The sequence below is a fragment of the Hemitrygon akajei genome, chromosome 32 (genome assembly GCF_048418815.1).
Source record: "Hemitrygon akajei chromosome 32, sHemAka1.3, whole genome shotgun sequence".
NCBI classification, from domain to species: domain Eukaryota; kingdom Metazoa; phylum Chordata; class Chondrichthyes; order Myliobatiformes; family Dasyatidae; genus Hemitrygon; species Hemitrygon akajei.
The window spans coordinates 5,572,972-5,588,935 of record NC_133155.1 but is presented as its reverse complement, the minus strand read 5'-3'; the positions used below and the strand labels follow the sequence as shown (position 1 = coordinate 5,588,935).

General features: G+C 43.6%; 1 long non-coding RNA gene across 1 annotated transcript in view; it reads right to left on the bottom strand.

Annotated features, from left to right (window-relative positions):
- Positions 1 to 4,186, bottom strand: part of LOC140719614 (uncharacterized) — a 63,959-nt gene extending 59,773 nt beyond the window's left edge. The window contains exon 1 of the long non-coding RNA XR_012096959.1: positions 4,051 to 4,186. This is a non-coding gene — a long non-coding RNA (uncharacterized lncRNA). The remainder of the gene's footprint in view (positions 1 to 4,050) is intronic.
- Positions 4,187 to 15,964: the final 11,778 nt, after the last annotated feature.

Sequence of the window (15,964 nt, the reverse complement as noted above, 5' to 3'; positions counted from 1 at the left end):
TCCTCCTTGATGGTAGTAATGAGAAGAGAAATGAGACATGTCTATCCACAGCCCCTCCTCCAGGTCAGAGCTAAATGCAAATGAGAGGAAAGACACCTCATATTCTAACTGGGCACTCTCCAGTCCGGGAGCATGAATATTGAGTTCTCAAATTCTGATAACTGCTCCCCCTCTGTCCATTTCCCCCATTTTCCCTTTCTTTTCTCTCTCCTTCCGATCCAACTGGCCCCTATTTCCCTATTTCCTTCCCTTCCCCCCACTGTCTCCACCTGCCCATCACTCATACACCTCCCAGTGTCCATCCCCGCTTCCCCCACCACCTCCCTCCTTCTATTCAATGCTCCACCTCTCTTTCCTATCAGATTCCATCATCTTTGGCCCTTTGTCACTTCCACCCGTCACCGTTCAGCTCCTGACATCATTCCCTCTCTTACCCCTTCCCTGAGATGCTCATCACCCCCTCCCCTCACCTGGATCCTCCAGCTATTCTCCATTCCTTCCCTCCTCGTTTTCTGTCTCAGCCATCTCCCCTCTTTCTTTCAGTCCTGGTGAGAGGTCTCGACCCAAAACATTAACTGTCCATTTCTTTCACAGATACGGCCTGACCTGTTGGAACACTCCAACACTTTGTGCTTTGTTAAATACACCACATGACTTGTTCCTGAGGCATTTGTAGTTTATCCCTGCTGTGTATTTTGTGAGTATGTGGTTTCAATTACCACCAGAGGTAAAGACTCCAAGTTCTCAACCTTCTTTGCAAACTTGATCCCTGCCCAGTAGCTCTGCTGGGATACATTGGAATGTTATAATGGCAACTTATCTTCTCAACAGTTGGTTACAAAGAATAGTTACATAAATGTGACACCGGTGACTATGATACTTCAGATGCATTGTATCCCCTTAGAGCTTTTAATGCTTTTTGGTAGAGTTTGCCCATAAAATGGGAATAAAATATAATGGTGTAGCCAAGCACCAAATCGGACAGAAATTCATTCGCTAGAATTCTAATTCTATAAGTACTGTGTAAAAATCTTAGGCACATACGACTTTTGCATAGTACTGTAATAATTTTATGTATTGCACTATAGTACTGCTACAAACAAAACCCCCAAATTTCATGACATATGTGAGTGATGACAAACCTAATTCTGATACGGGGTCTCTTTTGTGGACTGAGAATGGGAAGGGGGAAGGGAGAGGGGAATCGTGGTTGGGAAAAGGGGAAGCGAGAGGGGATAGAGTGGGACGCACTCGAGAGACATTTTGTAATGATCAATAAACCAATTGCTTGGAATCAAATGATCTTGCCTGGTTTTGGTGTCTCAAGGCTGGATGTATCTGCACTTGTGCCACCCACCACCCCTGGCACTCCTTCTCTGCCATTTGTCCCACAACCCCTCCCGAGGCACTTCACCCTTGCCATTCCCAACATCCTTTGCTGCCGCCGGATTTACAAACTCACTCTCCACTCCACGTTGGCAAACACAGTACTGTGCAAAAGCTACATATGTGTCTATGACCTTTGCACAATACTGCATTTTTTCTTGTAAACAGCTGAAAGGCAGTTACTGTAGTTCACAGTAATCTGTAACATGTGAGAAGTTGTGGGCATTTAAGAAAGATGAAGTAGTTGCTATAAATGTACTTCCTCATTTAATCACATTGTCAATGAAAGTTGATAAGCCATATTTGGCAATGATTAGTAAGCAAAAACACTTCTGTCATTTGGATTTGTCTGATGTCTGAGATTTCCAATCAATGTGGTTTGCCAGGCATTGTATCAACAGGTTTCTATGTGCAAGTCACCCAGGGTGAGTGCTGTGTGACTGAGAGCAGATCACAGCAGTGATTAAACTACTCAGTTAAGATAATCATGATAAAGTGTTAACGGGAGTAAACGCAAGTGGATATTGATCTCTCCAGACTCATCCAGACAGAAGTATTCATATTTGTCCCATCATAGTAAAAAAAATTGCATGCTTCCACTACTCTCTATGGTTCATTGTACATGTAGGATAATGTAATGGGTGGGAAGAACCACTGACATGGAGTTGGGATTCACTTTGAGAGGCTAGTCTGACATGATGATGTAATGACGGGAAATTTTTTAACTCGCTTTTGTGTTTGGTTGACAATAAAAGTGAGTTCTGCCGTTTTATTTACAAAATCCTATGCGTGAGTGGATTACTCTGTGTGACCAATTTGGAATTTGTTAAAAATACTCTTATGTCATCAAGGGTCAGTTAATACCCTACAACCATCAGGTTCCTGAACCAGCGTGGATAACTTCACTCACCTCAACTCTGAACTGATTCAACAACTATGGATTCACTTTTAAGGACCTTAAAATTCATATTCTCAGTATCTATTTATTTCTTTTTTTTTTTTAAAAACACATTGATTGTCAGTCATAATTTATGTATAATTTTTCATAAATTCTATTGTAGCTCTTTATTTTCCTGCAAATGCCTGCAAGGGGTGGAACAGGTAGTGTGCACAACACTTACAGCACCTGCAACCTGGGGTTTCCTCCCACAGGCCAAAGACGTATCAGCTGGTAGGGTAAACGCGAGGAAATCTGCAGATGCTGGAAATTCAAACAACAACACACACAAAATGCTGGTGGAACACAGCAGGCCAGGCAGCATCTATAGGGAGAAGCGCTGTCGAAGGGTCTCGGCCTGAAACGTCGACAGCGCTTCTCCCTATAGATGCTGCCTGGCCTGCTGTGTTCCACCAGCATTTTGTGTGTGTTGCCGGCTGGTAGGGTAATTGGTCGTAGTAAATTGTCCCGTGATTAGGCTAAGATGGGTTGCTGGGCAGCGTGGCTCCAGGGGCCAGAAGGGCCTGTTCCCCAAAGTAAATACAAATAAATAAAATGAAACTTAAGGTAGTATATGGTGACATATACAGTACATACTTTGATAATAAACGTACTTTGACTTTTCAATTTATATAAAAGCCTTCAAACTCTGATTAGACATGTTTAAGTTAGGAGTGCAGTGGAACATTTAATGCCCGGCACAATAGAATTGATCAGACCTTTGTATTCTGGTTAAAAAAATTCCCCCTCCCTCCACCCTCTTCCTTTCTCCTCACTCTGACTTTTATCTCTTCTCACCTGCCTAACACCTCCCTCTGGGTCTCCCCCTCCTCCCCTTTCTCCTGTGGCCCTTTCTCCTCTCCTATCGGGCTCCTTCTTCTCCAGCCCTTTACCTTTCCCACACACATGGCTTCACCTATCACCTTCTGGCTATCCTCCTTCCCCTCCCCTCACTTTTTATTCCGGCATCTTCCCCCTTCAGACAATCTCTGAAGAGTATTGATAATGGCTGGGGTCACCTGTCTTGTAAAGGCACTGCTCAGAAAAAGGCAACGGCAAACCACTTCTGTAGAAAAAGTTGCCAAGAACAATCATGGTCATGGAAAGACCATGATCATCCATGTCATATGACACAGCACATTATGACAATGAGAATTAACTTATTTAAAAAAAGCATTGCACCATTTCCACTTATGGGGTGATACAACCCTTCATTGTTCTAGAGGCTTCCCCACCCAGCTCAGCCCCTCCACGTGCAAAGGCAGAAGAAACCCTGGACTCGGGCCTTTCCCCACAGAGCATTAGAGCTGGCCGCACCAAATGTCAGAATATCCCTCAGCACTGACTCCTGCAGCCTGGAGTGTGCCGATTCCCTCACGGACACTCACTGTGCTGGGAGACCAACAGGTTTCAGGCTGTCCAATTGATGCCGTTCACCAGCTTGGCAAAGGTGGAGTGTTTGTGAGAGGTGCGGACATGGCTGCATCTGCTGAGTGTTATAATCACAGACACTGTGTGTAGCATCGAATGGTTCAACTATCTTTTTCTGCATTTGAACTTTCTCTGAAAGCTTATCCGTTACTCCAAACGCAAACACACACAGAGGCATGGCGGAAGGGAGGACAGGGTGTTTGTCAGCGCAGGATTACACACAAAATTCTGACTTCGAGCAAATGATTGACAGCTTTCTTGAAAAGTCATTGCACAACACCACCAGCGTTACTCACCTGCTAAGAAAAGAACATAACATTCCAGTCACAATGTGGCCTCCATTTCCTGCTGAGTAAAGCAGCATTCTTCCTGCTTGCAGTGAATTCCCCTTCTCCAATCCCCTGGAAAGACAATTCACTGGCATTGTATTTGTCATAGTCACAATCTTGCAGGAGGAAGCGAGACCATGACAGGAAGGAAATGAATAATGAAGCTCCATCTTTGCTGACAGTGTAAGTCAGAGTTTCGGCCCTGTGGAGAGTGGAGGCGTGTGAGATAATCAGTCAGGAATGCTGCTCGTCAAATTTTGAAAGGGACTATTATATGCGCTAGGTGCAAACAATGTTACTGATAAAGAATAAACAGTCAATCTGCCTTCAGAATAAAGTTCGGGCAATTGAACAGTCCTTCAAAACACTTTCATCTACAGAGCACCTTTTAAGGCCTGAAAACACACACTACCAGGCTCAAGGACAGCTTCTATCCCAGTGTCATCTGGCAGACCTCTTGCATGATACAATGGACTTGGCGTTACAGCCTACCACGATATGACCTTGGACTTTATCCTTTACCTGCATCTCACTTTCTTGGTATCTTTTACACTTTATTCTGCATTGTCACCATTTTACCGTATTTAGCTCAATGCACTGTGTAGTGGTTTAATCCGTATAAGCACTATGGAAGACAAGTTTTCACTGGGTCTTGGTGTCACAGTCTTACTTGGGCCCTTAGCTCCCAATGGAACATAGGTCATCAATGACCTCCTGTCTCCTTCATCCAAAGTCAATGGTCTGGTTGGAGTTAATCAATGTTTCTGTAATCCACTGTACAGGGGATTGGTCTGTACAACTTCACCAGAGACCTGGTGGCTGGAATTCCCCGTTTCCATCCTTCATGACGGGGGTGTAGAGCTTTGAGAGCACAGATAAACCAGTATTAATACCAGCAGAATGCTTCAAAAATGCATTATAAATCGTGAAACTCTTCAGAAATGTAAAACTTGTTCAAGTATAGGAAACAGAATTCTGATCAGCAATATGAAGTAAATGGCAGGATCAAGGAGCATTGATCACTTGAGGTACAAGTTCACAGCCCCATGAAAGGGCAGTGAAACAGGTATTTGATATGCTTGCCCAGGCACTGTGTTTAAAGGTCAGGACGTTGTGCTTCAACTATACAAGATATTTGCTAAGTGACACACAGAATGCCTCGCCTAGCTCTGGTCACCACACTGTAGCAAAAGTGAGAACGAGCAGAAGAGCAAATCATAAATGTAGGAGATCCTGCAGATGCTGGAAATCCAAAGCAACACACACACACGAAATGCTGGAGGGTCAGGCAGCATCTATGGAAGTGAATAAACAGTGGACGTTTAGGGCTGAGTCACTTCAATAGCACAGAGAAGGGGGAAAGATACCTGAATAAAAATGTGGGGGGGGGGGGGGGAAGGGGAAGGAGGCTAGTTAGAAGGTGATGGGTGAAGTCAGGTGGGTGGGAAAGGTCAAGGGCTGGAGAACAAGGAATCATAGGGAAGGAGAGTGGACCATAGGAGAAAGAGAAGGAGGAGGGGACTCGGGGGAAGTAATAGGCAGGAGAGAAGAAGATAAAGGTCACAGTAGGAAATAGAGGGGGGGGGGTGGACCTTTTTAACGTCATGAACGCCTACCATAAACTGAGTGGTTTGTGGACCAAATGTTGGAAATGCCTGCTCCAGAAAGTGTGAAAATCCCAGCAGATCAGCAGTTTGGAGATACTCAAACCACCCCATCTGGCACCAACAATCACTCCACTCAGATGAATTTCTTCCCCATTCTGATGTTTGATCTGAACAACAAATAAACTTCTTGACCTTGTCTACATGCTTTTATGCATTGAGTTGCTACCACAAGATTGGCTGATGCCCAGATGCCCTGAACTGTAATAGCTCCCTTCTCCCTAGGCTGAGTGGTTTTCTCAGAGGCGAGTAATGTAAGAGTTACCTTACTAGTGATGCTGAGACACACAAGGTATTAGCAAAGGGGATAGAGGGATTGAGGCTACTGCCTCAGCAGCTGAATGTAGCACGAACAGTGACGAACAATTAAACGGAGTGGAACACAACATAGTATGAATAGAAATAAGCAAAGACGTAAATGTTATTATTTATTGGGCTACAACGTGGAAGAGGCCCTTCTGCCCATTTGAGCAATCCCCCGATTTAACCCTAGCCTAATCACTGGACAATTTACAATGACTAATTAACCTATCAACCACGCCTTTGGACTGTGGGAGGAAACCAGAGCACCAGAGGAAATCCACGCAGTCATGGGGAGCACGTGCAAACTCCTGACAGGCAGCGGCGGGAATTGAACCCTGGGTCGCTGGTACTGTAAAGCGGGGCGCTAAGCACTACGCTACCATGCCTCACTTAAAGAGAGGCGCAGCGGAGACACTGGAGGGGCTGAAGAGTTGGGAGACTGGAGCCCGTGGAGAGGCTACACAGTTAGTGAGGTGGGGAAGACAGACTGGAGGAGGTAGGATTATGGAGTGATTTGAAAACAAGAATGAGGGTTTGAAAATCCACTTTGCATTTTAACCACAAACAGGCATAGAAACGATGGGCAATGTAAGCAGAGTTTTGGGTGCGTTTCAACACCTAGATGATAGAAGATGGAAAATTACTGTGGGTGCATAGCAGAAATACTGGGGTTTTTACTTCCAAGCCCAAAGTTTCGAAATGATCATGAAAGGAAATAAAGCTATTTTCTCTAGCCTAATTGTACACTTGGGTTTACTATTTCAATCTATTTTAAATAATCTTAGAGGTATTAAAAAAATCAAGCATAGGCATCTCTGCTGGTCCTGTTGAAACTTGTTGCTGTGTTCCCTCAATATTGTTCTCCATCCAAATCAGCTTCAACCCAGACACTCATTACCGTTCAACTCCTGCCTCAAGAAAATACAAGACTCTATAATTTCGCAAACGCTTGAAACTTTGTTTTCCTGGACAAAGGCGTGGTTTTGTTATGCTGTCTGGTGGTGAGACTGCCATACACACACCGGAGGGGTGGGACAGAGAAGTAACTCCAGTTATCTAATGGCAGAAGGTTCCAAACGAGAATCACAAATGTGCAACTGCGATGGAAGCACGGTTTGCAAATCCTGAACTGACTGTCGATGATAATACGTGGTGCCTCCTGCAGTGAGTGCACGTTCGCGGCCTTCAGCCCATCTACTTCAAGGCTTGATGTGTTGTGCATTCAGAGATGCTCTTCTGCGCAACACTACCGTTAAAGTTAAAAGTTAAAGTCTGTCCCGAGCCTTATAGGCTCATCAGACTGGTTTCCGTGGCATGAAGCAACTGAGAGTACGAGACTTCCCCAGGATAGGACGCCAGTCTATCGCGAGGTTAACCCCCAGCATTTTGCTGGTATCCATTTTCAGCTGGGTGGACTGGAGCAATGTGTGGTTAAGTGTTCACGACCTTCAGATTGCTAGTCCAATGCCTTAACCACTTGGCCACATGCCACACACATTTACTTCACGTCACCCAGCCCTGTGTACTACGCCCTCCTTCTGTAGTCTGGCGTCAAGTTCTGTTCAGTGCTTCTGCTGTTAAAATTCTTCACAAAAACGCTTCAAAATAGCACATCAAAAACATGTTTCAACATGAAAGCTGTTTTTAAAAAAAAAAAATGGTATTGACCCTAACCTTACAACCACAACGCTGTGAAATATAGGAGCAGAATTAAACCATTCGGCTCATTGTGTCTTCTCCACCATTCAATTATGGCTGATTTTTTATTCAATCTGATTCTCTTGCCTTCTCCCATTACCTCTTAATCTTTTTAACAATTAACGACCTATCAAACTCTGCCTTAAATACACTCAATAACTTATTCTGCATAGCCCTTGGTGGCTATGAATTCCACACAATTCACTAACCCCCGGCTGAAAGAGTTCCTCTTCACCTCAGTTTTGAAGAGGCATACCTTTATTCTGAGTCTGTGATCATAGATTCTTCTACTAAAGGAAGCATCCTCTTCACGTCCACCCTATCCAGGCCATTCAGAATGCAGTAGGTTTCAATGAGATCCTGCTTCATCTTCTGAAGTCCCTTGAATACAGGCCCAGATACATCATGGACTCCTCATACACAAAGTCTATCATTCTTCTTCTTCTTGGGCCCTTAGCTCCCAGTGAAGCATAGGGCATTGATCTCCTCCTGTCTCCACTGTCCAAAGTCAATAGCATGGTTGGAGTTCATCAATGTTTCTGTAATCCACTGTATCCGCTGTACAGGGGATTGGCCTGTACAACTTCTCCAGAGTCCTGATGACAGGCCTTACCCTTTTCTACCTCTCACAACAGGCTTGCAGGGTTGGACCTTGAGAGGCAGGTCTTTCATTCCTGGGATAATTTCTGTGAAGCTCCTTTGGTCAATCTGCAAGCCTATCATCCCCTTCTCAGATATGGGGCTCAAAATTGCCCACAGTTTTCCAAATCTGGTCCGACCAGCACCTTATAAATCTTCAGCTGTACATCCTTGTTCTTATATCCTAGTCTTCTTGAAATGAATGCTGATATTTGCCTACCCCTCCATCCCCTGATCGCAAGACATAGAAGCAGAACAAGGCCACTCAGCCCTGGAGTATCCAGCCTAAAATGAGGGATGAGGAGATGAGGGGGAGATCATGCCTGGGACCTGGGAGCAGAAAGTAGAGCGTTTGGCTTATCAGTGAATGAAACTGTAGTTACGCTTGTTTATGATTCAGCTCAGTGTTTACTACTTGAAGTGACGTGGCTAAGAATCCCTTGAGAAAAATAATGTTTCGTGGGATTAGTGTTATACGCTGGCAATAGCTTCTGCACACTGCAGAAAATTACCACCATCAAATAGTCTCAGCCACAACCCTCTGTCAGTTGAATGCTGTCACAACAGCAGCCTTTCATTCAACATCAGTAAGGCCAAGGAACTGACCATGGAGTTCAGGAAGGGTAAGTTGAGAGAACACATACCAGTCCTCAGAGGGATTAGAAGAGGAAAGGGTGAGCAGTTTCAGGTAGCTGGGCATCAGCTTCTCTGAGGATCTGTCCTGGGCCCAACGTGTTAGAAAGAGGGTATGACAGTGGCAATATTTCATTTGTAGTTTGAGGAGAATTGGTATGTCACCAAAAACACTTGCACATGCATCACTGGTGTGGAGGAGTCACTGCACAGGGTCAGAAAAAGCTGCAGAATGTTATAAACTCAGCCAACTCCGTTATAGGGACCAGCCTCCCCAGCATCCAGGACACCTTCAAAAGGCAATGACTCAAGGACCTTAATCATCCAGGACCTTCCCTCTTCTCATTGCTACCATCAAGGTGGTGGTACAGGAGCCCCAAGACACATACTCAATGTTTCAGGAAAAGCTTCTTCCCTTCTATCATCAGATTTCTGAATGGACAATGAATTCATGTACACTACTTCATTGTTTTTCCCATCTTATTGGACGAGTTATTTAGGTTATTTTTATATACTTATTGTAATTAATAGTTTATTATAAAGTATTGCAATGTACTGTTGCCACAAAACAACAGATTTCACGACATATGCCCGTGATTCTGATACAGAAGTTCATGGGTTCAAGACCTGGTCAGCAGACTGGCACAAATAATTCAGGTTGCCACACCACTGTAACGCGTGAGGAATGGCATGTTGTCTTTAGGTGTGGCATTAACATACTGTTCTCGCTGATGGGCTTACCAAAGTTCTTCCAGTGCCATTACAAGCAGAGAGAAAACAACAGCTGAAATTCAAGCAGTGGAATCCTCAGTGAACTGACTTGACTCATCTTCCAAAGTCTGCACATTCTCTGATTAATAGATCAATATGGCTAGTGTGCATTTTGGCTTCTGCATATTCTACAATAAAACATATTAATATATAAAGTGCATTTATTAAAAACACTTGCAAATGTATACAGCTGTACTGTGGAAAGCATTCTAACTGGCTGAAGGGGGGGTGGGCTCCTGCACAGGATCGAAGTAAACCGGAGAGTTATAAACCTAGTCAGCCTCCGTAGAATCCAGGACATCTTCAAGAGGTGGTGCCCCAGAAAGTTGGCATCCATCATTACGGACCCCCAACACCCAGGACATGCCCTCTTCTCATTGTTACTATCAGGGAGGAGGTACAGGAGCGAACACACACACACACACACACACAGTGATTCAGGAACAGCTTCTTCCCCTCCGTCATCTGAAAGGACATTAAACCCACGAACACTACTTTTTATTATTTCCTGTTTTTTTTGCACTACTTTCTAAATTTGACCATTCTATATAAATATACTTATTGTAAGTCAGTTTTTTTCTCTATTATCACGTATTGCAATGTACTGTTGTCGCGAAGTTAACAAATTTCACGACAAAAGCCAAAATACTAAACCTGATTCTGATTTATTTTTATATAAATAAATAAGTTTAATAAATACAAGCCTTCTTCATTAATATTAATATTCAATATATTTCAATATCAGCAAGAGGGCCAACTCTATAACAGTATAGTAATAGTACTGGCAGCACTAAAGTTGAGTGAGATGTTCGGTGTGCATGACTTTGTTCAACACGTAAGGGCTGATGCAGGGGCAGCCACTACACCATCCTGGATTGATCGGGGTCGGGGTCCAGAGGCTTCAGTGCCGTAGTGATGTGCCAGCTTCACCACTGGCTGGATCGCTCTTCGTCTGGCTCCTCACCCTTGACCTTACTGCCATGGGTGACTCTAGCCGGAGCCAAGCTCCGGGTGGCAAAACTCCAGACATCATCACTCTCGGGATCTCAGAAGCCTCTCCACCATGGCAAGGTGATGACCCCTGGAGAAAATGGCAGCTTACTGTTCAAAGCTGCAGAAAGCAAGAAATTCAGGAAGGCCACAATGCTTAAAAGTGAGCGGTCATCGGATCTAAAAATGACATAGGAATCTGTACAAAATGATGGACGCAGGTAAATAAAATATACCATGAAGTAACTAATTTTGACACAATATAGAGAGGCATTGTAAACAATTATAACATTGATGCTGGGTGTGTATGTACATGAGTCTTTGGAACTGGTCTAACAAGTTGAGAAAATCGCTGTGGGGTTGTTTTTGCAGAAAGGGAAAGAAACATAAGCAAGAAAGTCATAGCAAGTTATCCGTGGCACATGCCAGGGGCCAATTGGAACTTTGTCTTCATTTCTAGGTGCCCCGTTTGAGGACCTTGGAAGTTCACATTCAAAAGCCACAGGGAATAACACAGAAAGTGGATGCAAGCGGAAAGTTTCTGAGGTACTCAGCAAGTCAGCGAGTATCTAATGAGAGAAAATCAGGAGTTCATATTTCAGCCCAGTGTTAGACAGGGCAATGCAAGATTTCTAACAGGCTGGAAGTAGGGTGGCAGGGATGGAAGAGGAAGGCAGGAAGGAATGAAAGCATATTGAAATAAGGTAAAAGACACACAGAGAAATGCTATGTGTTTAATGAGATAAATACACTGAAATTTATTGAGATTAAGACACTGCCCTGAAGACAAGCCACTTCTGTAGAAAAATTTGCCAGAACAATCATGCCCTGGAAAATCACGTTCACCCGCATCTATGACAGGGCACATAACAAATGAACGATTACTGAAATCCAGCGTGGAATAGGCCCTTCCAGCCCTTTGAGAATGCCGTTCAGAAACCCCTGATTCAACCCTACTCTAATCAGGGGCAATTTGCAATGACCAATTAACCTACCGACTCGTACGCCCTTGGGCCGTGGGAGGAAGCCAGAGCACCAGAGGAGAGCCACGAGGTCTCAAACATACAAACTCCTCACACGCAGTGGTGGGAACTGAACCCAGGTCGTATGGTGTGGGCAATCATGATTTTTCCAGGACCATGATTGTTCTTGTCACCCATTCTGTAAAGCATTGTGCTAACTACTACGCCATCATTGCCACCCCTGATATTACCAGCACTACCTGTCCAAAACAAATGTGGTCACAGGCTTCGATCTGAAATTGTTGAGTTGGGGGTTTAAATGGCGGGCCAGATGGATGGAAGTCAGGGCGTCAGGGCAGTGGTGAAGGTTGGGCCAGTTCTGCTCACAAATCCGCACATTTACTTTGCTCTTTGCTACTCTGAGGCTGAGGCTGTGGGCCTGCTCCAGGATTTGTGTCTGCGGGCTCCGTGATCTTTACTCTGCTACGTGCTGAACCGAGGCTGAGGCTGTGGGCCTGCTCCGGGATTTGTGTCTGCGGGCTCCGCGATCTTTACTCTGCTACGTGCTGAACCGAGGCTGAGGCTGTGGGCCTGCTCCGGCTACTCCAGCCTTTGTGTCTGAGGACTCACTTTTGTTCTAAATGCTATTTTCTGATTTTTATTGTTTGCACAATTTGTTTTCTTTTTCTCTCTTTGCACACTGGGTATTTGTTGGTCTTTTTTTAATGGGTTCTTTTGGGTTTCCTGTTTTGTGGGTGCCTGTAAGGAAATGAATTTCGAAGTTGTATAGCGTATACATACTTTGCTAATAAATGTACTTTGAAGTTTGAAAGAGAAGCTGCTGTTCCTCGAGTTCTTATTTTCTTGAAGCTGGTGTATGATGCTGTGAACAAAAAAGTCATTGGGGAGGAAGGTGAATAATCACAATGACAAATAAAAATAAGCTTAAAGATCACAGGATTGAATCCAGGATCTCTGGAACTCTGCTAACAGGTGGACGGGAATGAGGCTGTGGGATTTGCGGCGAGAGGCCAAATCATGGACCATGGTTCACTTTGTAGATAGCAAGAGGAGTGAGGCCTGGAACTTGTTTGGTCCTGTGGAATCTTAAAGAGTGGCAAAGAGAGCAAAAATAGTGAGGTAGGACTCATGGGTTTATCAACTATTCAGCAAACTGATTGCAGAGGGAAAGAAGCTGTTCCTAAAACATTGAGTGTGTGTCTTCAGGCTCCTGTACCTGAGAAGAGGGCGCGTCCTGGGTCGTGTGCGCCCTTGATGATGGGTGCCATTTTATTGAGACCATCATCTTTTAAAGATGCCCTCGATGGCGGGGGAGGTGGGTGTCCATGATGGGGGAGGGGGAGAGAGAGAGGAGGAAATGGACTGGGAACATGTGGTGAATATATAACTGTTCCTCTCGGTTTCTGGTGGGCTTCATCTGCTTCCCAATTAGACAGACTGTGGGATATGGTGTCTGAGAAGCTGGTTTGATCTTTGTTGGAGCTGGCTGAGCTTACAACCCTCTGCAGCTTTTTCTGTACCGTGCAGTGGCCCCTCCATTCCAGACGGTGATGCAAACCATTAGAATGCTCTCCATGGCTCATCTGAATCCTTGAGCGAAATATCTCCAACATCTGTCATTCTTTTCAGTGTGATACTGGACATTAAGTGCATATATTTTACATTTCTTATGCATCTTATTTTACTGGACTCTTGTTTCATCCTATTCCATCTCCTCCCCAATTGTTTACGACTCAACACTTCCTATTTTATAAAGTTCAAAGCTCAGAGTGAATTTATTATCAAAGTACATGTACGTCACCAAATACAACCTTAAGATTGATTCTTCTAGTGGCCCATCACAGTAAACACAATGGAATCAATTAAATACTGCACTCAGCAGTACGGATAAATGACCAATATGCAAGAAACAGCAGGTACAAATACAAAAATAAAGAGAAAAATAATAAATAAATAGATAAACAAACAAATAAATAAACATTAAATATCAAGAATAGGTTACAGTTCAGAGATGGGGTGAGTGAATTTGAGACAAGTTATACCATCTGGTTCAAGAGCCTGATGGGTGAGGGTCATGGTTTAAGGGTGAAAGGTTTAAGGGTGAAAGGTTTAAGGGTGAAAGGTTTAAGGGTGAAAGGTTTAAGGGTGAAAGGTTTAAGGGTGAAAGGTTTAAGGGTGAAAGGTTTAAGGGTGAAAGGTTTAAGGGTGAAAGGTTTAAGGGTGAAAGGTTTAAGGGTGAAAGGTTTAAGGGTGAAAGGTTTAAGGGGAAACTTCTTCATCCCGAGAACCATGAGTGTGTGGAACAAGCTGCCAGTGAAAGTGGTGCATGTGAGCTCCATTTCAGTGTTAGAGAGAAGTTTGGATAGGTACATGGATGGGAGGGGCATCCCGGTACAGCTCGATGGGGGTAGATAGTTTAAGTGGTTCGGCATGGACTAGATGGGCCAAAGGGCCTGTTTCTGTGCTGTACTTTTCAAAAATACTACAGAGAGTTGGGCTTGCAGATTCTTAACGTAACCAGCGGCAAAGTTGAAAACCAAACAACTTCAGGATTAAAAAAATGGCTAATTGATCAAAGGGTCAATGAGAGCATTGAGATGGAAGAACATTGCTCAGATATGGATAAGGATGCATGCCTGACATAGTTTAGATAAGAGAACAGCAAGTATTGTACAAATTTGGTACAGCATAAAAAACACAATAATCATAAAAACACCATAAATGTAAAGACAAGAACAAGGCTATAAAACACAATGTACAAGTAACTGTTGAATGTGGCTGTGCATACAATGCTGTATACATTAGTTTATACAGTGTACATATCTCGACTGATTACATATACACCAAATGACACGAGATATATGAGTAACTGATCATAAAGTGACTGACAGGAAATGATAAAGTGACAGTGCCTCTGGGCGAGAGGACTTCAGATGTCCTGATGATTTTGCAGCTGGGAATTGCTTGCTGAACTGCAAACATAAAGTGTGGGCAATTACATTAATTGATCAAAACTGACGGGCAAAGATAGGCTAGGAGAAGTGAAACTACAGAAAACTAGAGAGGCTTCAAAGTTCTGCTTACACAAACTACTGGGGAAGTTGCAGAAGTGTTCCAGGCACTTAAACAAATGTTTATTCATTCAGTTTTAGTGAGATACAGCACGTCCCTTCAAGCTGTACTGCTCAGCAATCCCCCAATTTAATCCCAGCCTAATCACGGGCCAATACAGTTAACTTACCAACTGGTACGTCTTTGGACTGTGGGAGGAAACTCAGTCATGGGGAGGACATACAAACTCCTTACAGGCAGTGATGGGAATTAAACCTGGGCCATCTGCATTGTGCTAACCACTACACTATTCTGCCTCCCTATAATATTGTAGGTTATAATGTCCACATATGGAAAAAATGTGATAAAAATCCCATCTACTTGCCCCATTTGTGTAGAAGAATCAGGCAGAGGCACAAAAAAGAACAAAATGGAGTTTTAGTAAAGTCAAACAGAGTGGCTGAGCAATTTCAATTGTTGTACTGCTGAAAGCAGACAAGATCATTCAAAATGATTACAAGGCGACATGGAAGTAGGCAGCTGATGACAAACAGCTCTCACTGCCGTCTTCAAAGGATTTATACTCAGGTTTGGCAGGAGTCAAAAGTCTACATCATGTTATTATACTTAGCTTAATATGGAAAAGAGTCACAAGTATTTGGCAATTATACACACCAGAGTCTGTAATGTTGTTTTTGAAATGATTCAAGAAACAATGTTTTCAAGGGCGTCCAATGACATGCTCCTTCAAGAAGGTCAAAGACACTCAAAATCTGCAGAGAGGCTGAATTGCGAATACTTGTCTGGCTAGTGACACACTTAAGTTTGACACCAGCATCGATGGCTGAATCAGAGGTGGGCTTGAATCTGCATATGGGCTAGTGTTACGAACCCCGTAACTGGGTCACTTACCAGCAAAGATAGAGAGGTCTGTTGAAGTCTGATGGTACTATCTTTAACAGTATTTATTGGTAAAAATACATAAAAATAATATCAATGCAAACATACAGATAATATACGTTGTCAATACTAAATCTAAAAGTGCAGGTATAATAATAATCAATAAGAAATTAGCTCTATCGTTGTCTAGGGGATAATGTATTGTCCGATGGAAATATAAAAGTCACTCAGTTCATTCAGGCTGCAGCC